Source organism: Ursus arctos, unplaced genomic scaffold (assembly GCF_023065955.2).
Source record: "Ursus arctos isolate Adak ecotype North America unplaced genomic scaffold, UrsArc2.0 scaffold_3, whole genome shotgun sequence".
Classification (NCBI taxonomy): Eukaryota; Metazoa; Chordata; class Mammalia; order Carnivora; family Ursidae; genus Ursus; species Ursus arctos.
This window is the reverse complement of record NW_026622985.1, coordinates 81361332-81386653: the sequence shown is the minus strand read 5'-3', so window position 1 is coordinate 81386653 and position 25322 is coordinate 81361332. Positions and strand designations below refer to the sequence as shown.

Below are 25322 nucleotides of genomic sequence, written 5' to 3'. Positions count from 1 at the left end.
ACTTTTCGGTTAGAGAAGATAAATCCCCAGATTTCTTTTTCCATTAAAATTCAAGGCAATTAAAGAAATTCATCGCAGCAAACAGAATCATGCCACATGTTTATTCTTTAAAGACAAAATGTTTTTCTATATTGAGCAGCACTTGGAAGGCTTTGCCTCCTCCTTACAGAACATGGCTCACATGGCACCACACGTTCCCTGTCCAGACAGACTCTTGAAAATAGATAATAATTTATGTGCTATTTGGTCAGAGAAGTGGTGTTGTCGTTGTTGCTCTTTTTAATATGGCTCACTTTCTCCCACAAATCTTTAAAAGAAAATCTGTGCCCTGACTTCTCCGATTTACCTTTTTTATGGTAAAGAAATAGGATGCAAAGCTTGTCGGGCCTGCGTAACTCTTTCACACCTGCTTGGATTCTGGCAGTGGTATTTGCTAAGTGAAGGATGAAGGCTGGTTTGTCATGTGTTTTCACAGAGCACTGATGGCTCCGGGCCAACCCATTTAGCCTTTGTCTTTTTTTCTTGCATAAAACTGCCTCTTTTTCACTTCACATGGGGTGTTAGGCACTCCAGAGATGTTTCTTCTCGTCGCGTGCGCACCATCTGTGCTCTCCTGGCATCTTAGACAGGTCCCCAGATTGGCCGAAGCGATGGTCAGTGTACAGGACACTCAGGACCCTGGCCCGTGTCGGCTGGGGTGACCCGTGCGGCAGCACACCCCTGAAGTATCCTACATCGGGGCCCTGGACTCAGTTGTGGAAAGTTCAGATAAACTCCTGCTTTAGAATGATTTTGGATTTGAAGCAATGTTACGAAGATAGGACAGAGAGTTCGCATATGTCCCTCGCCAGTTACCCTAGTTGCTGACTTCTACGTTATCCTGCTGCCTTGGGCACAATTCAAGAACAAGGATTGGTACATTACTATTAACTAAAGCCCACACTTTATTCCGATTTCACTGATTTTTTCCCTGATGTCTTTTTCCTGTTCTAGGATCCACCCAGGATATCACAGCACATTTTCTCGTCACGTCTCCTTAATTTCTTCTGGTCTGTGACAGTTTCTCAGACTTGCCTTGTTTTTGATGACACTGTCAGTGTGGGAAATACTGGTTGGATACTTTGTAGGATGTCCCTCAGTCTGGGTTTTTCTCATATTTTTCCTGATTACATGGGGGTTTATGGGGTTTTGGAAAGGAAAACCACAAAAGTGAAGTGCTGCTCCTACCACATTGTATGAAGGGAACATGCCTTCATCTTGACTTACCCTCATGATGTTGACCTTGATCCCCTGGCCAGAGTAGTGTTGGCAGGTTTCTCCCTATACATCTGTTCCCCACCCTCTTCCATACTCCGCTCTTTGGAAGCAGACCACGCGCAGTGTAGACTCAATTTAAGAGTTTTGTTAGGGGCGCCTGCGTGGCACAGCAGTTAAGGCGTCTGCCTTCGGCTCAGGGCGTGATCCCGGCGTTGTGGGATCGAGCCCCACATCAGGCTCCTCCGCTGGGAGCCTGCTTCTTCCTCTCCCACTCCCCCTGCTTGTGTTCCCTCTCTCGCTGGCTGTCTCTGTCTCTGTCGAATAAATAAATAAAATCTAAAAAAAAAAAAAAAAAGTTTTGTTAATTGTCTCATCCGTCTGTGCTGTGTTATGTTTAAACCACGACTGTTACTTTTTTGTGTTCCACATGCATAGATTTTGTGTTGAAAGCCCTAAGAAATTAAAGTTGCCTGGGCTTAAGAAGGATTTGAAGTAGTTAGCTGTGTTGACTCTTTAGTCCATTCCTCTTATGTTTGGTTTATTGGTTTTATTTAAAAATCTTTATTAAAAAAACCCCGGGCGCTCCTGGCTGGCTCGGTTGGTCGTGAGTTCAAGCCCCACACTGGGCATAGATCTTCCTTAAAAAAATATTTTTAAAAATCTGTTTGCCCTGTACGCTACATCCTTGTACCACACAGGCTGCTCTGTTCTAATCAGATGGCCGTCCAGCGTGTGCTTTAGATTTCTAGCCCAAGGGAGCGTCATTTCTCTCTGGCTGTTGGGGGAAAAAGTTCAGCATCAGAACATGTTTATCTGTATTGAAACTTAACTAGCAAACACCACAATATTATTTATTCTACTTAATGTGATGGAAAGCTTTTCTCTGTATAAAATTATGTTAAAGATTTGTGAGTTTTAATGCTCTCAGACACCTGTCCTGATACCATCATAGGCTGGGTTCCCACCCGCCTCGGTCACCTGGAAAGCAGCCGAACCTTAGGAGTTCAGAGTACAGATCGCCTGTTGTCATGTTGTGTGTGGGGTGAATTTCTCAATGACTTTGATTTTTTTTTTTTGTCCGATTACTCCTTTTGCACTCAACTCAAATGACTTTATTTACATTGCCGCTTCAAGTCAGTTTCTAAATAAGAATTTAAAAAGGAAAAAAAAGAATTTAAAAAGAATACCATATCGTTGTTTTAGCATCGAATAGGAATGTTCTTGAAATGGTATATAAATTCGGCTTTTGTTCATCGAATCCACATTTAATGTGCTCTTGGGGAACTTCTTAATGTTTCAAAAAATCTGGTGAGAAGTTTGTGATGTCCCAAAATGAGCAAGTCTGCAAACCCACATCTGCGGACACTTAATTTCATAGAGAGGTGTGAATGTTCATTGAGCAGGACTGGTGAGCGTGTGTTTTCAGAACATTAAAACTCCATGTTCCTCCTTAATTGTGAGCTTATCTAAGAAATCGTTTTGAGTATGTTAGAGTGTTTGGTCTTTAAGCCAGTCTTGGAGTTCAGTACGAGGGGGAGAAGTTCAAAAAAATAACATTTTAAGAGTTTTTGCTCACTTCAGGACCACTTGGTATGACAACTCAGAAACAGAATAACGTTTTGAATCAACCACACGGGAAATCCTTTCCCCGGCCCCTCAAGGCTACTTTCAGTCCGTCAAAAGATTCTTAAATTCATGTGGGGGATTCCCACGTGTTCTATTATAAGCCTCTTTTAAGGTTGTTATATATGTGTAGAAGGTAGAATAGTATTGCATACGTTTTGTGTCTCAGTGGTGCGAGGGCTGTTTACCGTTCCTGTGTTTTAATATTACTCATTCTTTTTTCTAAGTACGGATGTGCCAGAGTGAGAAAGGCTGAGCATTGTAAAGTGAAATACAAAGAATTAATTTGTTCTCAGGTCCGTTAAGGATCTGTTAAATATAAAATCTCTGGGTATACACTGGCTCTTTTCTTTCACAGCGAGTAAAGAGAACTCTGCAGAGCTTTGGACACGGGAGCTCCTTCCCTGCCTTTCCCCGCACTAACTGCACTGAGTCCTGTCTGGTTAGCTGGGACCCTCCTGTCCTTTGTGTTCCTCGTCAGGCATATTTCTACTGCTCAGATCTAGCAAGTATGCTTCCTGCAGTTACTGTTCAGGTCAGTTTCTAAGGCCTTGAAGTGATCTTCAAAAAGACGATAAGTACTGAGCCGTTTTGGGGAGAATATACGGGACGAAGAGTCACGACATCTCCTGTGTCATTGGTCTGCTGTGAGAAGGGCAGGCAGGAAAGTCTGTGTGGACCACCTGTGCTGTGCCCTCTACTTCCCTGAGCTCGTGTGAGGGGATACCACGGCCTCTGTAGGGACACCCCCCATCTGTTCAGTCACCCTCCCCCGCCTAGGAACAGGCGAAAACCCCCAGCGGTAGACAGGAGCCTGCCATCCACCCCACGACTCTACAAGTCCATTTGGAAAGTTTAGTCCTGAGTGCAGGTTTTCCTGCAGGGGAGGAAAACTCACATCTGTGCACAGAAAGCGGCCCCTGGGCGAGATCTGCCCTGTCCTGAAGCCCCTGCCCGGGCCTCAGCGGGTTTGTTCTCAGGGACCGCGTTCCAGAGGTCAGAAGGATCGGGGGTAGTCAGTGGGGAACAGAGGCTCCCTTTCCCTGCAGGCACTGGAAGGTCCTCCCACCCCTGTTCAAAAGCCAACAAACAGTAAAAAAAGAGTTCCTCCTGAATTATCCTAGTTCCTCCTCAGGCCTTTATATCCCCAACACTTACCTAATATGTTTCCATGGAAAACTGACTTTTTATGTTCGTGTGCCAAGAAGTTCAGAGCTGTGAGGATGCTTTAAAATTGTTACCCATATTTAACTTCCCCCTTTTAAATTTTCCTTATCCTCTGAAATCCCCTGTGTTTTCGCTCTACTCTAGTTGGGAACTTTCAGGAGACTTCACATTTAAATCGGCCCTTGTTGGCCCGCCTGTGCTTTTGAGTGGATTCGAGCGGGGTCCGTGAGTTGCGCTCTGTGCCGGGCCTGCCGTCGTGTGCCGCGTGGGCTGCCTCAGGCAGAGGCGGGCTGTCTTCGGAACCACAGTGCATCTCAGGCCTGCTGTCTAAGCTGCACTGCGATTCCCTCTTGGAGGACATTTGTTTTTGCAACTGCATCTCTCTCCTTAACACTAAGATGCAGAAACATCCGTCTTAATGTCGAGTTATCCATCTGATTTTGACTTGATCCAAACCCAGAGCATCTACAAATGGGGTGGTTGCATGGGTGGATGGGACACCTGTGCCTGGAAGATCGACTCCTGCCCTGGGCTGTTAACGTTCCTTCATCCGACAAACATCGATTACGTGCTCATTCTGAGCCAGGCTCCATGGTGAGGTGGGCGTATGGAAATAAAAAGGCCCAGTGCCGTCTTTGGTAAGCTTCCAGTCCAGCAAGGGACACGGAGGGCCATGTGGGGGCAGCTCTGATGCAAAGCACCAGGGAGGGCCTGCGGTCCAGATACTCGAGACATCCTTCTGGAGAAACCGACATAAGACCCAGGATTGGAAGGATGGATACCAGTAAACGGAGAGAAGATGGGGGTTGTGATAAGCTGTTGGGGAGACAGAGAGCCGGGGAAGTGTCAGGCTCTGGGGGTGCTCCTGGGGGAGGTTGCTGTGTGTATTCAAAGGCCTGTAGATGTTGGAGACTTAAGGAGCATGCTAGAAACTCAGAGCGTTAGGACCTGCCTGAGGTTAGGGTTTGTTAAAGAAAATTCAGACAGTTTAGTTATGAACTCATGCCAACATTTTATTATGGTTTTGCAGTGCGAGGGAAGAGGCCCCTGGTAGGAGTACCCCCAAGATTCACTCTTCGTAGGGGTCTGTCATAGGAAGAAAGAATGATTGAGTCATCATTGAAAAGAATGTCTAGTTACCAATCTTTAGACTCTAACTAGTCTAGTTGATAATTGACAGTCATCTGGGTGAATGGTAATGAGTTCCCCAGAGCAAGCCTTAATCTTCTTAAAGTTCACTAAAAAATTGCATCAGAAAAAAGTATTTTATCTGGAATGTTGTTGATTTCTTCCCACTAAGATGTTGTGACTGAATAGTAAGCAACCTGGTTCTGTTGCTGACCAGGTTTGGGGCCATTTTTCTTAAAGAGGTTCAAGGTCACCATGGAATGCAGGCCAGTTTTCAGGGTTCTGCTGGGGCACAGCTTTATAACCTAAGTGGAGAAGAGTTTGGATTTTTATCATGAGGGCAGTAGGGGTCCCTTGCCACTGAGCGAGGTCTGACCCCCAGCCATCAGCGTGGGCATGGATGGGCCGCTGTGGGAGGCTGCCAGAGCAGGATAGAAGTTAGCAGAATATTTTCATTTTCCAGGGAAACATTGCTGAGGGCTTTGACTTTAAGTGCGTCTCTTCCCTTGCCCCTCTCCCACCCCACAGCCCGGGGCAGCTCTGAGACTGGCTGGGTAGCTGGGGACTAGAGGAGGGAGTTAGTAGTAGGCTTTTCCTCCAACAGAGTTGGTTTTAACTTACTCAGTTTTAAGTGATGATTGTTCTTACCGCAGTGAAAGAAAATACGATCATGTTAAGACGATTCTGAGAACGTGTTGGGGAACCCACCCAGGCTGGGTTAGGAGCTCAGGGAAAGGAGTCCAAGGCCTTTCTGATGGAAGTACTCCGCGTCCACCCCCGGGCCCCGTTGCCCTGCCCTTCTTCTTTGCTGGGCCTGGTCCCATCTCTGTCCTGAGGCACCAGAAGCAGTCTCAGAACTGTGCTGTCATCTGCCCTTGGCCTGGAGGCTGTTAGCAGCAGTATTCCTGCTCCAGTTTGCTGTAATTGCATAAGGTTCTGCCCTTCCCAGGAGTCTGAAGTTAGAATCTCCTTCAGTGTGTCTGCTGCGGATAGAATAGAGGCTTCAGGGATGCCCTTGCCCCAGGCGTCGTATCTGTTGGCATGGGGGATTGGTGCTGTGTTTTCTTGTCATTGGTTGACGAAGTCGTGGTGTCGTTGTGGGCAGAGGTGGAGACAGGTTGCAAGAACATCAGGGAACCTGACCTTGGGGGTAGGTCTGCAGTGTTTTGGGGGATGGCTGTCCCGCCCCTCTGACTGTACTCACCTTTGTTGCATCCATGGCCTTACTGTTCTAGAGTCTTCTCTGTTCTATTTTGTTGTAACATTCAGTCATCATGTCAGCATGCTGCCATGAAAACAATACTTCCACAGTTAACTGGTAGAGAGATTGAATGGGCATATTGGAGAATCTACGATTGTCTTCTAAACTTGATGGGAACAGGGACCTGTTATTAGCTGTTAGAAATCTGTATTCAAAATATGTAATTATTCTCCTTTTTTTTTTTTTTTAATGTTATCCAGATTGCAAGAATACCTGCCTCTAAGGACTCAGGAGGACTGACTTTGTGGGCACAAAGTTAGTGAGTCCTGCCTGCGAGCTCGGGAAGGAGTTTATTTGAACCGCTTCAAGGAGGCTTCCCAGGCAACCGTTTATGCAGTCATGAAAGGATGCGGAACTAGGAGGTACGTTCTGGGAAGTTTTAATCCTCAGGTGCACTGCCTGTCAGATTGAGACCTCAGTTTTCGTTTCGTTTGTTAAAAAGTAGTAAAAAAAAGCTTAACACTTAATTATGGAAAAACACACTGTTATTAAGACGTGTGTGTGTGTGTTGTGCTTTATCTTTACCTTTTAAACACTCTTTCTCCGATGGGAATGTGTGTAGCTGTGAGTGCTGGCTTACGTGGGAAAGCACAAGAAAAGTTACTGCTCAGAGTGGTTTCAGCTAGCTGTGAAGTTACTTGGAAACGCAGGTGATCTTTGGTTGTGCCTGAGTTCGTGATGGTCAGGAGAACTTTCGGCATGTGGAGAAGAGGAGTTTATTCATCGTTTGCTGCGTCCTTGAGTATTCATGCTTGAACTTGTGTTTATCATGCCAGTCTGCCTTCGAAGGGTGCTGGCGTGTGCCGGAATGGGAATGGGGGATGGGGGACTCCTCCAGCGAGTAGACACAGCCTCGACTTGTAAAGATGTCCCTGTCACTCCTCACTCTCCTCCTCTCTACATAGGTTTCTTCTTGGATGACCGTAAGGATAAGATGAACATTCCTCTTCCACTGGGAAACACCGACACTCCCAGACTTTATTTCCCACGGACTTTGATGAAATGCCATTTTCATGCATACGGTGGCGTTTTTCACGCACCTGTGGAAGAGGAAAGTCCTGCTAGTTATGGGACAGACTTGTTTGCCGAAGTGTTAGAAATCCTCTGAAAAGAACGAGAATATTAACGTACTAGCCGTGCTCATTTTAAATACGGTTTTGTTGGGATCCTAGATCGGGTGTTCTATAGAATTGTTGAAAACACGGTGAGGTATGGAGAATGGCTCTTTTCTGCTGGAGACTGAGGGGAGCCATGTCTCCACTCTGAGCACCTGCGGGCTTTATGAACGTTTTGAGGTTTTAGTCACAGTAATTTGAATTTTCTTATGAGTGCCTCAGTTGATTCCCTTCGATTAGCCACAGCTCTGAGATTCTCCTTTTGCGGCCCTGAGGAAGGAGGTGAACTTTGTTGTGACGGTCTTTTTCCTCTTCCCTAGTTCCTAGATCTGTGGAAGAAACTAGGATAGCAAATCCTGGTAGGAAGCCAAGGCCTTGGGCTTTTTGTATTCCTCCTACAACAAAAGTGAAAATTTTCTAATTCTTAGAGTCAAAAATGCATGTAAGTGTACTTAATGCTTGAGAAGTCCACTGACTTTTTAGTAGTATTGATAATGGAGTTCTAGCTTTAATTTTGACTTGTTTCATTTAATTTCCTATTTGAGATGTCATGCTATAGTTCATGAACTGCCTTACATTAATTTTAAATAAGGCAGGTTACAAATAAGGTAACCCTTCATTTTATTTTTTTAAATATCTACATTTTTGCATTTCTTGGGAGATAAAAATTGGCCCATCGTTGATTCATATCCACTGAATGTCTCGGAGTTGCCAGTCCCTGTACTAAGCACTGGGGATAGCAATTAAGACTTAGTCTCTATGTTAAAGGTGCTAATAAGTCTGCAAAGAGAGACATGCAAATACATATCCTTAATAGCAAACACTTCCGTGGCTCTTACCGTATGCCAGGCACTGTCACAAGTGCTTTCTAGGCATGAACTTCAACTCACGAATTGATACAAAAGCCCTGCAGAGTTCTTACCCTTCTACACATGCGTAAGTTCGGAGGTTAGGTTACTTGTCCTCGGTCATACGGCTTGTCTCATGGAACAGTCAGGTGTTTTTGATGCAGTAACAGACCTGCCCAGGGAATGCCCTAGCAGAAGAGGGTAGCATCTAGTTGGGACAACGGGGACTAGATATGTGGGTATCCAGGAAATTTTCCTGAAGCAGCCTGAGCAGATCTGTTCAGAGGACTGGGAGAGCCCTGAAATTCTTCTCTAGTGACATGAAGTATTGCATCATAAATGGCTTCATTGGTTGAACCAGTGACAGAGTATTGGCGACAGGGGGATAGGAAAAAATACACCGGATCCCTGCGATCTTCAGTGTAATAATGACAAGGGCATAGATTTCCAATGTTGAGGCAAACCCTTTTTTCCAATTAGTGTAAGGTATGTTTAAAAACTTGGCCTTTAAAAAAATCTAATAAAAGCGTTAATTTACTTATACTCTGTCAGCATGTGGGTCAATGTGTGACCCCTAGAGCATTCTCAGATGAATTTCCCAGTCACTGAAGGTTTCCTCCTTCGAAAGCTCTACTAACCTGAAGAAATAGCCCACTAGTATTTATCTTGAATAAATGCAGGGAAAAGATTGATGTCTGGCAGGAGCTACCCAATTAGGTAGATTAATGTTATCGTTGTGGAGTGGCAGGACTCCTTGGAGGGTGGGGTGCTGGCCCCCGTGCTTGGCGCGGTAGCACTAGATTTTCGCTTTTCTCCCTTCCGGTAACAACCCCTGCTTTTTCCGAGCATCAAGCCCTGTGGATAACCATCTTTTGTCCCCCTCGGAACCATGACCTGCTGACTCTCTCGTTACGCCCACCCTCACTCGTGACCGCCTCACTGTTCCCCACCCCGCCTCAGCTACACTGGATGACCCACCTACTTCCCCAGCTGCATGGGTGTGGGGGCCTCTCATCACCAGGGGGCTTCTCCCCAACTTCCCCCATCTCCCCACTCCCTAGGCCCTGTCTACTCATGGCTCCGATCAGGTCGTCGGGACCTCTTGTTTGACCACATCCCCCCTGTCCATCCACCTTGTACCCCACCTCTCTTTTGATCCCACTGAGACCTCTAGTTTGCTGCCTCCTTTGCTCTGTACCTTTCCACCTTTATTTTCGTCCTGATACCACTTAGAATCCGTAGTCCAGGTACTAAATCAGTGTCTTGCCCAAGCTGTACACATCCTGACCATTTCGTCCTCTCGCTTGCCCCTGGGCTCCTGAGCGGTGCTGGAGAAAGTCCCACAGCTGGGCGGATTGGTGCCTGCTTCCGGTCATCCAGGCCGTTGTCCAGCACTGTGCACCACTGGCTGCTTGTTCTTCTGCTAGCGCTCTGCCACTCATTCTTCATGCTGACGCTTACTAAGCTGTCTTCAGACTTCGGACGGCTCCTCCTCCCTGCTTCCTTTGGTCAGACGATGCGCTCCTGCTGTAGGGCTCTCAGTCCTCCCTGCCACCGAGCCTCCTCCCGTCCCTTGGCATCCATGAGCCGACGACAACCTGGTTTTTCTTCTACTTTTCATACTGTGTTAGTCATCTTTGTTGTTTGATCTCTCGTCAGACCGATGTCTGTTTCCTCTTTCAGGCACAGGAACACATTTTTGCATTGCTGTCCTTTGCCTTCTGCTGGAGAGAGCTGGGATTTGTTGTGGGGTGGCAGGCGCCTCGCGCTCTCCTGCTGCGTGTGCGCGTGCTCGCGTGCCTGCAGGACTTCACTCTGCGATCTGGCTCACTGCTGCGTCGAGCCGTAGACGGTAACCATCTCTCTTGGCTGCTCCATGGTTCTGCACACCACAGAAATAGTCCCCTAGGGTTTATTCTGCATACACACAGGGGAAAGGGTGATTGACACCTTTCAGATTAGAAATGGGCAGGAATCTCCTGGATAGATCAGTTTTATCATTATCACAGTGCTGTGCATGTGGCATGTGTTGTCTTTGGTGTGGCTCACCAGTGCCTTTGCAGGTTACTGGGGTGCAGTGAGGTGGCTGTTTTGGCCCCCATTTCTCCAAGTAGACCTCAGATCTTCTTTTCTACACCTCCGTGTGCTGATTCTCTGACCCGCCCTGGAGGCTTGCTGCCCACTTGTCTGTTGCTCCTTGTAATCACTGCCTCTCCCACCTACTGCCTCTGCGCAGCTCCTTACTCCTCTCATCCAGCCCCCTCCCCACTTCTCTTTCTTTGTATCATCTCTTTGGTTGGCTTTCACATAAAAATATGAACATTTAGGGGCACGTGGGTGGCTCAGTTGGTGAAGTGTCTGCTTTCGGCTCAGGTCATGATCCCACGTCCTGGGATCGAATCCCACCTCGGGGCTCTTTGCTCAACGGGGAGCCTGCTTCTCCCTCTTCCTCTGCCTCCCACTCCCCCTGCTTGTGCTGTCTCGTCCTCTCTCTCTGTCAAATAAAGAAATAAAATCTTCAAAAAAAAGTTACAAACATTAAGTAGCTACAATTCATTGATTTATTAACTATTTAGCTCCCGAGCTGGGCACCCGGGGAGCGTGCAAACATTAGGAGAATGACAGCGCTGCCCTTCTGGTGCTCATAAGAGAGAAACATGGAAATGCAGAATTCCAGTGTAGTACAATAAAGACCATTAAAGTCTGTGCTGAGTATTCTATTTACATCCCTTCACATAATCTTAAAATCCTGTAAGGTTGCTGATTTTTTGTCCTCGTTTTACAGAGCAGAACACCAAGGCTCTGAGAAGTGAAGTCATTTGGTCAGGGTCACTTAAACAGCAAGTCACCCCGTGGGAAATACAGCCCCGCGTTTGAGCTGCAAAGCTCACGCTCTTCGCCACCGTCTCTCGCCTCGCCTCGCCTCTCTCCGAGGGCTGACCATGAACAGTAGGGTCTGCTAATAGACTCATGACGCACTGAAAACTAGTGAGGAGCTGGAGGGCTCTAACCAGCTGGAAGTCATTGGTTGCGGTGTTTTTATTCTTGTGTTGTTTCTGTGGAATTGCTTGGAAATTATATCACCTTTATTCCGTTAATAGTGCATTTGTTATCACTAGGCTTCTGGTGTGTAACATTCTATACAAAAATATCTTATTTGCCCATCTGTTACCTTCTTAAGAGCCAGATTCAAACTTCTGCTTCACTATAGGTTTGAAATGTTCAGTGCCTTACAGCTGAAAGAGGGGGAAAAAAATAGGATTATTTGTCACAGAGGGTATAAAGGAACCACTTTCTGGATCATTGAAGATAACTGTGTTCATGTTAATGGTTCACTTTGATCCAATCCAGTTAGCTGGAAGCTAGCATCCGGGTATCCCTTGGAGGAGCCAGACCTGCTGCCGTCCTGGGCGGGGCCTGGGGTGCTGACGGGGGCGGGGCTTCGGGTCTTTTGGGGTTGGTGTGGAGTGGGGGAGGAGCGTCAGTATCCCCTTTTCTGATCAGACTCCTTTCTACCCTCTCCCCCACTGTGACTCCTTTTGTTTTTATTGCTTCACTCCAGACAGCCAATTCACAGATTATTCTAAGAGATGGTTCTGTGAGAACTACTTAATGTATTCAGTAAATGTTTACTGAGCATTACTGCCAACGAAGCACTGGAAAAACTCCTCATTTGGGGATCTGAATCTGGCAGATCTGCAAGCCGCCAAATTCCCTGGTCCCGGTGCGCCCCCAGCCTGGTCCTGCAGATGAGCAAAGCCACTGGTTGGGGTTACTGCTAGGGCAGTGCGGGTATGAGCCTTATCTGCCAAGATCCTTGTGCTGGTTGTCGCAAGCCCCCCCCAGCCCCCCTCAGAGTCAGATGCCCAGTGGTTGAGCACCTCCCATTGCCCTACAGCCCCCATGGTGGGAGATCAGAGTGGGGGGCTCCTACAGTGTGTCCCTCCTGGGTTCGCCTTTCCCACTGGACGACCTGGTGGCCCGTGGGAGACCTCTCAATGTGTGGCACTGGCCTCGGAGTGGGGCAATGTGGTCAACACGCAGCCGCTTCTCTCACCCTTCTGATGCAGTCTGTCTGGGTCTCCGAGGTGCAGGGGGTGCGTCAGCCTCACCCCTGGGTTCTAGGATTCTCTCAGTGGTGTCTTGTTCTTGAACAGATGTTAGTTGTTGTGGTGAAGGGGTGTGAAGTCAGGAACAACCTCTGTAGCCATCTTGGTGACGTCCCTCACTCTCTGCGCACTCTGAGCTTTTGTTCTGGTGTGGGAGGCACCGAAGAAACCGAGAAGCATGTGCTGCAACGTCTGATGCTGCGAAATGCTGTGAAGAAAAGTAAAGTTGAATACAGTGATGGGGGGACATGGAGGTGGCCGGACACGGTGCTGTTCCATTTAGCTAAGTCATCAGGTCTTTCTGAGCCCGTGACATTTAACCAGAGACGGGAGCATCTTTGTTAGTTTGGGCTGCTGGGACAAAAGACCGTCAACTGGGTGGCCTCACAACGGCCATTTATTTCTCACAGTCCTGGAGCCTGGACGTCTGAGAGCAGGGTGCCAGCAGGGTTGGGTTCTTGGTGAGCACGCCCTTCCTGCCTTCAGACAACTGCCTCCTTGCCGTGTCCTCCCGTGGCAGAGGGAGAAGGGTCATTTCTTCTGTGTCTTAGAAGGCCACTCATCCTTCACCCTCATGACATAATCACCCCATGTACAAGTACTCTCACATTGGGAATTAGGGGTTCAGCGTAGAAGTCCTGGGGGAACACAAGCATTCGGTCTTCTAGCACTGAGTGAAGGAAGAAGAGCTTTCCAGGCACTGGGAATTGCGAGTTCGAAGACCTAAGACGAGACACGCCAGAGGAACAGCTCTGTGGGCCGCAGTGTTTTTGCTGGAGCCAAGCGGGCAACGAAGGCCAAGAGCATTCGGAAATGAAGTTGGACAGGTACCAGGGGCCGGTCCATGTAAGGCCTAAGTGGTGGGTACTTTGGCCTTGATTCCCAGTGGCTTGGGGAGGCTTTCTGAGCAGGGAAAGGTGTGCTAGGACTTTTCATTTTAAAAGGACACTTGGGATGCTGTGGGGTTGGGGTTGGGGGCCAAGAGTGGAAGTGTGGTATGGTCTAGGTGACACTGGGTTGGTAGTAGTGGGGGTTATAAGAGGTGGTTGGATTGGGGACACTGACTGTAGAGTTGGTACCGTTTGCTGATACATCAGTTGTGGGTGTGACCTAACCCCCAATGTTACGGTATTAGGAGGTGAACTTTTGGGTGATTAGGCTTACATCGAAGGGTCATAAAGAGTAGGGTCCTCCTTGTAAGAAGAGGAAGAGCGACCAGAGCTCGCTCCCCTCCCCCCACGTACGGACACCGCGAGAAGGTGACCATGTGCAAGCAGGAAGAGCGTGCTCACCGGAACCCCAGCCTGCTGCCACCCTGACCTTGGACTTAATGCCTCCAGAACTGTGAGAAATAAATTTCTGTTGTTTAAGCCACCCAGCCTGTAGAATTTTGTTACAGCAGCCCAAGCTAAAACACCTTCCTTTCCTATTTATTTGTTTAATGAGCTATTACATGCCAGGTGGACAAAGCTAAATAATTGAATTCAGACACTACCACGGTGTGTAAAGTTTTAAGTAAAAATGTATTTTTCTCCCGCCGGTCGTAACCCCTTTGAGGTAGCCCTTTGACAGCTTGAGGTTTATTCTCCTAGACCTGTGCCATCTCATGAGGTAGCCGTTTGCCACCTGTGGCAATACAATTAAACATTTGCTTCCTCGTTATACCAGGCATATTTCAGGTGTTCAGTAGCCGTCTATGACTAGCGGCACCCGTGCTGGGCAGAACGGATGGCATTTCCATCCTCACAGAATGTGCCGTTGAACAGCACTGTTCTAGATGGATTCTATTCATACACAAATGTGTGTGTGTGTGTATAATGCACACATGCACATATATCTGTGCAGTTGGCATAATATTGTACATACTCTTCTGCAATTTGTTTTTTCCACCTAACAGAGAAACTGTTAATTTGGTGTGATCCACACGCAACATCATGCCAGGAAAAATTTAAAACAGAGTGCATAATCAAACGTAGAGTTTTCGTAAATTAAAAGAATTTTAATTCCAGATTTTAGAGGTAATTGCAACACATCCTTAATGCTTGTTCCAACTTTAACTAAATAAATTATTTTTGGAAATAGTCCAATCAGCCTTGGGTATGTAAAGAAAGAAAATTCGGAAGCTGTAGCTGGAGCTTCCTCTACAATGCTCACTGCCTCCCCTCCCCCCCCCCCCACGCACACACGCACACACACACTTCCAGTTGCTCCTGTTTTGTCACAGGGATGGTAATCTTTTCCTGTTTAGTATGCTCACTATTCAGTAGACCAGCACTGTCCAAAATGGTAGCCACGGGGCACGTGTGGTTATTTAAATTGAAATTAAATTAAATTTAGTTCCTCAGTTGTACTTCCACATTTCAGGTGTTCATTAGTCATATGTGGCTGGTATACAGCGTGAATCTGCAACATTGCCATTTTCCAGAAGGTTCTATTGGACAGCCCTGTACTGGAAGCTTTCTTCAAATAATTTCTCATTAAATGCAGTGATTTTTCCGCAGTTGAGGAATGGGGGACTCTGTCCAGGAGGATATCTCAGAGTTTACAGGAGTGAGTGGAGAGCTTGCGCTTCCATGCCCTTCCCACTCAAGATTCCGATCCTCCCCTTTGAAGACGTGTGTCCTCCATCTGTTGAGAATTGGTGTTCCATTGTAAGTTAATTGTGGGAAAGAAAATTGGTACCAATAGCATTTTAAGTTTAGAACATTATTTTGATAATTGGCGATGCATATACACTGTCAAATAGCACCTGTATATTCAGTAAATGTCACTGTTCAGTTTTTTAAAAGATTTATTAGTCTATTTATTTGTCAGAGAGAGCAGGAGAGAGCGCACAAGCAGGGGGAGCAGCAGGCAGAGGGAGAAGCAGGTGCCCCACTGAGAAAGGAGCCTGATGCAGGACTCTATTCCAGGACCCTGGGATCATGACCTGAGCCGAAGGCAGATGCCTCACTGATTAAGCCATCCGGGTGCCTCAGCACTTTCTATCCTAAAGTGAGTCGTGACTGGGGAGCCTGGCTGGCTCATTGGGTTTAGTGTGTGCCTTCAGCTCAGGTCATGATCCCCGGGCCCTGGGATCGAGTCCCACATCGGGCTCCCTCTGCCTGCTGCTCCCCCTACTTCTGCTCTCTCTCTCTGTCAAATAAATAACTAAAATCTTAAAAAAAGTAGAATATAAAGTGTTTAGACGCATTAGTTACAGTGAGTGCTGACAACAAATTAGTTTTAAACTTTTTTAAAGTGAGAAAAGAAAATATTGGAAAGGCATCCTTTTGTGAAAAATAGATTTACGTTGACATTTATGTTAGAAAATATGTAATTTGGATGGATTCACAGGACGCATTCCCTCTGGGAATGGAGACAGCATAAGAGGGAGACAGAGGTTTAACAGAATGACTTTTTCATTCCGTACTCTCTTTTTTATGTACCTTGTAACTATGTGCTTACGTTACTTAATAAAAAAAAAATCAATAAACAACGAAGGACGAAATAAAACATCGTTAAAATGTGCGGGAGGGAGAATAGATGGCTTAGGAGATAAGGGTCACTTGGGACAGAAAGAATTCTGTAGTTGAGTAGGAGCAGAGGGCTGGTCTGAAGGTTCATGTGACCATCAGATGAACCCTCATGAGGCCTCCCGGCATGCCAGGTCCCAGGCTTGGCAGACCATTTCTTACAGGCTGGTTATTTTGCAGTCATTAAAGCTATGTACAACTGTTTCGGTACCTCGAACTTAATACATTTTAGGAGAAAAAATATTCCTAGTACTGAGTTGTTTTTTTTTTTTTTCATGCAACCTTTCTTAACACTCGTGGAACACAGCTTAGGAAATGCTGATTTAAACCCTTGGAAATAATTATCCCAGAAAGATGAGGTTGAAAAGAGATTGTTGTAGGTCTGGGGCACCCTGCTTCAGCACCAGTCTTTCAAGATGAATACTGGTGTTAATTGTACCACAGCTTTATTTGGCATGTACCGCCCACCTAAAAGTCACGTGTGCACTGAATATGGACTTGGAAGCCCACCCTGCCCCGTCTCCTCCCCCATCCTTTGCCTACAACCCAACCACTGTCAGTGACCGCGGGATGGGAGGGTCCAGCAGCGGGGGGCATGGGCAGCGGGGACAGAGCTGCTTTCTTCCACAGCACGTCTCTGTATCCCAGCGTCCAGGAGACCATGACATCAAATGTGGAGTGCCCAGAGAGCCAAAAGGAAGTGTTAGGTTTTGAAAACAGAACCCTGGAGTTGAGCAGAATTGATCTTTTTCTGTTACAGCAAATGCTGGGATTTGTACTTTTTCAGGAAAGAAAACTAAGGGAAAACCAGGTAGGGAAAAATGATGCCCTAAACAGCATGCATTACAAAGGTGATCTTGTTACTTGTGGAAGGTTAAGGCGGCGACTCCCCAAAGGCAAGGATAATTTTCACAATATTTAACAACCAGCACAGCAATAGGAATTCACACGCTGAGCACAGATGCCAGCCTTGCATACTGGTGTGGCTGTACCAGTGCGTACAGGCTCAACGTCACTCCCACCGAACCAGGGATGAGCTGTTGCTGCCGTTGCTGGGTTTTGTGGCCGAACCTGCAGGTTGACCCCTCAGCATCCATAACACCCATCCTTATAGTCACTGCAGCCCTGCTTCATAGCTGGCAGCTTTGTGGCCATATGACTAAATTCTGGTTAATGGGAGGTACGTTATCACGTGATCGTTTCTAGAACCTTCCTTAAGGGACAGTATGTGTCCCCCCCTGCCCTCTCTTTATTTATGCCTTTCCCATTCTGCTGCCTGGAATGTGGATGCCACCATCGTGGACCATGAAGTTGACGTCACTCGTGGTGGGTAGAGTGCCACGCTCACCTTCCTGGACTTTGACCTGAGAAAGAAAGAGACTTCTTCTGTTTAAACCACAGATGCTTTGGGCTTGCAGACACTCCCAGCGAAACCTAAATCTAATGACTGTAGGTCCCTAATCTGCTAGGCAAATTCAATTTTCTTTAACTCTTAACCCTCCTGTGAACTAGGTATTCATGGTCCTATTTAATGGATTAGGAGGCAGAGGTTGAATAAAAATGAAGGAACTTGCCCAAACACCAGAGCCAGCATTTGAATCCATGTCTGATCTTTCTGACTTCAAATCGCCAGGAGCTTAATCCTTGCTTTAGTAATTAACGTGAAACGTAAAGGGCATGTGGTACATGGTTTTGTAACACTCATGCTTTGGCAGAGCCCCAGTTTTGTGGATTTTTTCAAAAAGACGTTGGGTTTTTCAGAGAAATTCATTTGTGGCTTTTTGAAAGTGACAAACATGTTAACTGTTTTTCAGTCAATAATACTTATCAGGAAAACTTTTTTTTTCAAATTTCAAAGAAAGCTGTGTTGTTCCTCTAATTTCCAGTGTTTGCTTAATTGTCATTTGCTAATTAGGACATTTCTGTGAAAAGAGGATAGTTCGAAGAGAGACCATGTGGTTCATTTTCTTCAGTTATATCGACATCGAAGGATATTTCAAGAAAATTTGGGATTTTTTTTTTTTAGAATTCTCCTTACTGTGCCGTAACTCCAGAACATCCCCCCTCCCCCCGGTATCTGTTATATGATAATGTAGAAATTAGGGTGATAGTGGGATGAAGGATATGAGTTACTTGGATTGTCACATGAGGGCAGCCTCTGCAGCCAGCATTTCTGCACAATGTAGACAGGAGAACAGAGACATGAGGTGGCTGTGTGCCATGCTGCTTGGGGCTGGGGTGGAGTGGGCAGGCTGGCAGCTGATGCCCGGAGCACAGGTGGGACCCAGCAGGTCTGGGGAGGTTGGTAAACTGGGTCCAGTGCAAACAACTAGTTGGCAGCAGAGCTCGCAGTCGAGCAGGGGATCTTGACCTGCTGCCAGGGCTCCGGGTGGTGCCCTGGGCGATGCTTCAAGTCCATTCATTTTTATAATCTCACAGTGGACACTTAATTGGTTCGAACAGCAGTCTCTTGAGTGTATTCCTGAGAACACTGGATCTGCAGGATTCGCTGTATAAAAAAGAATTCTGTGGCAAACAGGTTTGGGAAAATGCTGTGTTCTAACACCTCTTTTGGAAATTCACAATGCACATTTAGCATTTTAAAAGTCTAAGGTCACGGGGGCCTGGGTGGCTCATTGGGTTAAGCATCTGCCTTCTGCTCAGGTCATGATCCCAGGGTCCTGGGATTGAGCCCCGTGTCCAGCTCCCTGCTCAGTGGGGAGCCTGCTTCTCCCTCTTCCTCTGCCCCTGTGCCCCCAGCTTGTGCGTGCACGTGTGCACACTCTCAAATAAATAAAATCCTTAAAAAAAAGTCTAAGGTGAGAAATCTATTTCACCTTATTTAACCCAGTTTCTGAAACGTACTTGAAAATAGAAATTGTATTTTTTTAAATTGAACATCTTCTGGAAACTACTTCATGATTCTCCCAATAAGCAGTTAATCTTGGTACTGGAAGTTGCTGTGTGAGTAGGTTGGATTCCTGAGAAAATGTAAGATTTGCGCCTAAGAACACGGGACTTTGCTTGGCATCCTGTTTGCTCTCATTTGCTGGGCCGTATTCTCCAAAGCGTAGCGCGTCTCTGCTTGTGTATAGTTCAGAGCAGCAAAACTTTAGTGTCTGAATGGCTGTTAGGTCCTCTAGTTGTGCCTCTTCGTGTGCTGGTGGCGGAAACTAAGATTTAGAAAGGTGAAGTCATTTCCCAGAGTCCGCACAGCTAGTGGGTGAGGATGGGGCCAGGGTCTCTTCATGTGCCATTGCTGGGCTCCTAGTGGAAATTACTTGAGTTCGTTCCTTCCTTTCAAGACTTTTTTTTTTTTTTTTTTAGTGCTTCCTCCCGCTTGGGATGGATAAGAGCAAAAGTGTTTGGGATTGGTACAAAAATGAGCAGAAGAGGGAGGGAGGCATAGATGCTGCTCTGTGAAGAGTGTCACAGGGGAAACCCAAAAATCCCAGTCAGCCTGCTGTGAAAATCATTTTGTGTGGCTAGAAATGACTTAAATAAGCTCTCTTCGCAAGAGAATGCAGAGATGGAGTTACTTCCGGTGGGGGAGGGGCTCCTTAGCAATGACCAGATTAACAACTGAACAGACAATATTGCAGCCCTTGCTATACTTTGTAGGTTGGCAGCTGCCCTGAGCCCGTCAGGCAGTGCTCATTATTAACTGCCAGAGATGGCACTGGTCTGGTTTTCATGAAGTTACGGGTTTGGAAAGAATGATTTCTAAAGTTGTTTTTTACAAGGCCCAGAGCATTGACATCATAGGGTCCAAATTAATTATTTCGCTTCAATTTAGATTTTTCTTTCTTTGTGGTGAAATTAGTAGACCCTTGTTCATTAGTTGCTACATGAAATTGGATTCTTTTCTTAGGAGAGGTTCTTTTTTTGTTTTATTAAGTGTCATAATTTAACCTGTCATAAATTTTTGTGGCATCAATTTTTAGTATTCATCTTATGTTTTTATGAAATACTATCTACAGTCTTCAAATTTAGAGAAAAATAATTAAGCCACAGTGTTTTCTCCTACTCAGACTAGAGTAATTCTTTCTTCAGAAGGGAGAAGGTTAATGAAAGATCATTTTGATTTTTTTTTTCTTAAAGATTTTTAGTTTTTTGAGAGAGAGAACATGCGCGAGATGTGGGGAGGGAGGAGGGGCAGATGGAGGGGGAGAAGCAGACTCCCCACTGAGCAGGGAGCCTGACGCAGGGCTCAGTCCCAGGACCCTGAGATCATGACCTTGAGCCAAAGGCAGGTGCTTAACCTACTGAGCCACCCAGGCGCCCCAGATTATTTTGACTGAGTAGGTCTTAACAACCCCTACTTGAACTTTGGTACCTAACTGCTCCTCTGTCTTTGAATTGCTCTGATTATTGTTAGGTTCTTTCTTGTATTGAGTGGGCATCTGCTGTATGGTGACTTTGGCCTGTGTTCCTGGTTTTGTTCTCTAGCCCTGTTCAGGGCACGAGGTAGAAAACCCCACTGCATATGTATGTCCTACACGGTCTCATTTACTCTCCATAACAAGTAGGTAGGTAGGTATCATTTATCTCCCTTTCACAGGTAAGGCAAGTGAGATTCAGAGACCGAAGATTCTAAGTGATTTTAGAGAGCAAATAAGTTGCCAGGGGCATGATGTAACAAGTAATGGCCAAGTCCCTGTCAGTAGTGGCCCCTCAGCATGAGAAGGAGGCAGGATGGTACTTGATGGAACAAGGTTCGGAATCTTCCTTGCCAGGCAGAAAATCTCTTCACCTCCCCAAATCCAACAGACACCTTGAAGTAGGGTGGACAGTGGGGGGCAGGAAGGTTGCCTACCTGTCACAGGCACACCTGTTTCCTTTATCCTCTTACCTGGAAATGTCACCAGACTTCAGAGTGGGGCTTCTCATGGCAGCTGGTTCATTGTAATCTGTTAATTGAAGCCTTTTGATGTATAGCACTCACTTGAGTCCATACAGGGAAATAAATGATACTCAAACTCTGCAGATACATGCTCAGTCTCTGTGCAATGCACAGAGCAAAGACTCAGTAAATACTTGCTAATTTTTGTTTTTGTTTTTTTTTTTTTTAAAGATTTTATTTTTATTTATTCGACAGAGAGAGAGACAGCCAGCGAGAGAGGGAACACAAGCAGGGGGAGTGGGAGAGGAAGCAGCAGGCTCATAGCGGAGGAGCCTGATGTGGGGCTCGATCCCGTAACGCCGGGATCACGCCCTGAGCCGAAGGCAGACGCTTAACCGCTGTGCCACCCAGGCGCCCCAGTACTTGCTAATTTTTGAAGTATCAAGTGGTGGCCTTTGAAATTGGGGATGTGGGTATCTGTGGGAAGGCCATTCACATACCATGCACAGCCTGCATGCTCCTAGCTGAAGAGGTCCTGAGGTTGGGTTGGATTGAGGCAGCATGGCTGAAGTAGTACCTAAGGATCCCTAAGTGAAAGGGGTGGTGGGGGGATGGGAGTGGGGGAGCAAAGTCATACGGTAAAAGCTGGGTTGCGTGTAAGTTACGAAGGGCAGAACTCCATGTGGGTTAGAAACCAGTAAGAATTGGAATTAAGAGTAGATTCTGATGCAAGAAGCCATTCTGGGTGAGTAACTTAGGACTAAGGATGTATAGATGGGTTTAACGTGAGCAGACCCTACATCTAGCCTTTCTCCTTCCGGGTATATACCCTGGAGTAACTCTGAGACATGTGCATAAAGAGACACGTTCAGGAAGACCCCACCCTTTAACTTTTATTGGCGTAGAGATAAGTATGTGAAGATATCTTGGGCTGGATAAGCACTAAATTCAGGACGGTGGTCTGAGCAGAGCCCATTTTTTCTTGTTAATGCATGATTCAGTAGTTCTGAGTTACAACAACACTGTCTAGAATCCTGTTCTCAGTAGATAGGTGTTCTGTGGTGTGTGCGAGTGTTTGTTTCTTAGCTAGTGAGGCTGATAGTAACACAGGGCAGGAAGCACTCAGAGAGAACGTCGGGCCTCTCCTTTTGGGGATAATGAAGCGTCGATGCAGGGATGAAGATTCCAGGTCGCTAGCGGTAGGACTGGGAATGAGAGCCACGCTTTTCTGACCGCTATTCCAGGCCCCTCTGCACTACACCACGTGTGCTCTCTTGATGAAGGATCTTTTCTGGAAACTGACATAACTGGTTCTGTGCCCCTAACCCTTTGTGGTTCTCCATGAGAGCACGTTAGTGGATTCGGGTGCTTTAAGGAATAAGTTTCTGAAGCATATCGTTGCATCGATCACCAAGCCCCAAGTGCATTTTTCTTCTGTGAAAATATATTAGGGTCTATCCGTATTTCTTTTTTCCCTCCAAGATGTTTTATAAGTGTTTTGAATTAAAAACAAATAACTTTTCAATTAAAAAAAACTTAAAAAACCCCAACTTTATATGGATTATTTGTTCTGAAAAACCTTTGTAGAACAAATTCTTAAAAGTTGTCAGTAATTCAGTAATTTCAACAGGAAAGATGCTAGTGATTTTCAGTCCTCAAGCTGGCATTCATTTGTAGTAAACACAACATTAAGTCCAGTTAGAAACGGACATAATTGCTTCAAGGGATAGAGTAGTTACCACAACATGACCTAAAAAGGCATTATATGTTCTCTATAATACGGCTCTCTGTCCACTTTTCTTACGTTCTTCTGTAGCTGTTGCGCACCAAGAGTCTAAGACCACAATAAAAAACAAAACATAATTGGGTAACAAAATATCAACCTTTCTTAAATTCTGTGTAATGCAAAACAGTCAAATAGTATATAGACAAAATAAATCAATGAAAACATTGTGTCGTAGGTTAAATGCCAATACTAGTGTTGTGAACTAATGAGCCCCAAGTGCTGTGGCATGCGAACTTCCATACAACGCACTCAGCTCTAAAGCCGCAGTGATGTCCACACGTGTCCTCTGTCCCGTGGCACATGGTGACCCTCAGGTGCTGTGTGTACAAATGGTTCTTAAAGGCCGAGAAGTGCCATCTACCGAAAACTGGGTTATTAGAAGAAGCTGCCTCTAAAGCAGAGATCTCTTAAACTCAAGTGGAAATATGGATGTGTTAGAAATGGAAACAGCTGTGCGTGTGCGTGCGCGCGTGTGAGGGTGTGTGTGTGGGGGGTATGGCTGGGTTGATGGAAATGGGAGAAAAAACCAGTGTGTTACAGCTTCTTAAAGATGTGCAGGCAGGGAAACCCCTCTTTTCCATTTCTCCTGACTTTCTCCTCAGCTCTGAGATTGATCGTTTAGTTTGATTTCATTCAGTCACTGAGGGTTTTTATTTCCGATAAGCTTTTATGCCTTTTTGTAGCATAGAATGAGTGATTGATACATTGGCCGGCTTGTAATCAGTGGTGGGTAATATCCCACATCCTGTTTATAAATAATGATTCTCCATAGTCTTCTCCTGTCCCAGGTTCGTTTAAAACTTCAATGAATTCTTCTAGCAAAGAAATCATCCCTCAGCTCATTCTGGCTGCGTAAGCTGAAATATCATTGGGATGTTTCGGTTTCAGTATGATACTACTCTGATGCTATTTTTTTTTTTTTTAAAGATTTTATTTATTTATTTGACAGAGAGACGGCGAGAGAGGGAATACAAGCAAGGGGAGTGTGAGAGGGAGAAGCAGGCTTCCCGCTGAACAGGGAGCCCGATGTGGGGCTCAATACGGAGCTCGATCCCAGGACCCTGGGATCATGACCTGAGCCTAAGGCAGACGCTTAACGGCTGAGCCACCCAGGTGCTTCTACTCTGATGTTTAAAAGAGTGTGGGTGTAATTCTCTCTGCACTTGGGGAATGGTGGTGGTCTATCATTTGATTCAGTGGTAATCGTACTTTCCAGGACATGAAATACACAAAAGTGAAAAAACTTGTTTCTTCTATTTTCCTAGTAAAATTTTCCGTTTCACGAAGATGAATGACAAGCTGATGTGTTGCATTTCCTCAGAGGCACCAGTCTGAAAGCGGTGCTCTCAAAATTTCTTCTCCTCTTTCTTTCCTCCCTTTGGTCAGCAGATGGCGTCTTACAGTTTCCTCTCTCTCTTTTCGGCTTTCTTCGCCTTTTTATTCCTGTCCTTCCTCCTCCTCCTCCCCGCCAACCCCCCCACCCTAGCACGCATTTGTCACAAGAATGAATGCTGTTATAAAAAAAAGTCTTACTGTGACATACTGTCTTTTCAAAAGGACAAGAAGGAAAGGAGGAAACAGGTTTTCATTGCTTCGGGCATAATACAGCTGGCTGATTTTCTCTGCTAACACGTTTATTTATTCAAGGAGCACTTGTTTCCCTTTAGAAGCGGATCTGACATTTTAGTGTAACAGTTATCCTTGCCTTTATATTTCTATCATGTTTTGCAGGTAGATGGCTCCCCTTTTCCCTTTTAGGTAGATGGGCCCCCTTTCGTTAATTTTACCTGTTTTTAAATACAAAGCTTGTTCCAAAGGAAATCCCTTTGATGTACAGATAAACATATTAAAATACCTTCGTACTTAGTTTTGGGGGTACGACTGCTGCTGTGAGCGATGGGGACTGCGGCCATGAAGATGGAGCACACATGAAGGACGTGATTGAGTGCAGAGCGTGTACAACCTAATGAGAGGCTGTGAACGACCAGGGTAGGACTTATTAATATGCATTGGAAAACCAGACTGCGTGTGGAACGTGTGAGTGAGCTGATTAAGTATTCTAAGGAAGCCTACGAGCGAACCCCATATTCCTTTTACCCTTTTCCTGTCCTTTCTGCCATCAGTATTTACTGAATCTTTCTAGAGTGGATGCTGCATGAAGAGCAGGTATATGGAATTGTGCTACCAAGGATACAGTCTTACTGCATGTGACTGTTAGTCCACGCTCCCACGTTAGGAAGAATGGTAGAGTGAGCCCAGTTTCATCTTTAAAGTCCTGTTACCACTCACTCATCCGATGTAAATCCAGGTTGCAACACAGCACCCTCTTATTTGTGACTATCTTAATTCTACTCCCACCCCTCTTCACTCACCCACCTACCTCCAAAAACGTGACTTCGTGCTCCTCTGAACATCTTTAGCATTTGTGCAAACCCCTTTTTTGGCCTTGTCACTTACTACTTTGTTGCACGTTATTTACAGTTGTTGAACTTAAAAGCATCTCGATACCCAGTAGCTCTCAGCACAGTGCCCCGAACAGAAATGCTGCCCACTAAATCATTTACTGAATACTTACTGCATATGAACTTTTTCAGTGCATTGGCTCCCAGAATCAGTCAGACCTGGGTTTGAAACTCAGCTCTGCTGTTGACTAGCTCTGTGATTTTGGCC

General features: G+C 45.9%; 1 long non-coding RNA gene across 6 annotated transcripts in view; it reads left to right on the top strand.

Annotated features, from left to right (window-relative positions):
- LOC125281119 (uncharacterized) overlaps positions 1-25322 on the top strand; it is a 225606-nt gene that overhangs the window by 68943 nt on the left and 131341 nt on the right. For all 6 annotated transcript variants that reach the window (XR_008956443.1, XR_007188195.2, XR_007188198.2 and 3 more), the window contains one exon: positions 6637-6798. This is a non-coding gene — a long non-coding RNA (uncharacterized LOC125281119). The remainder of the gene's footprint in view (positions 1-6636; positions 6799-25322) is intronic.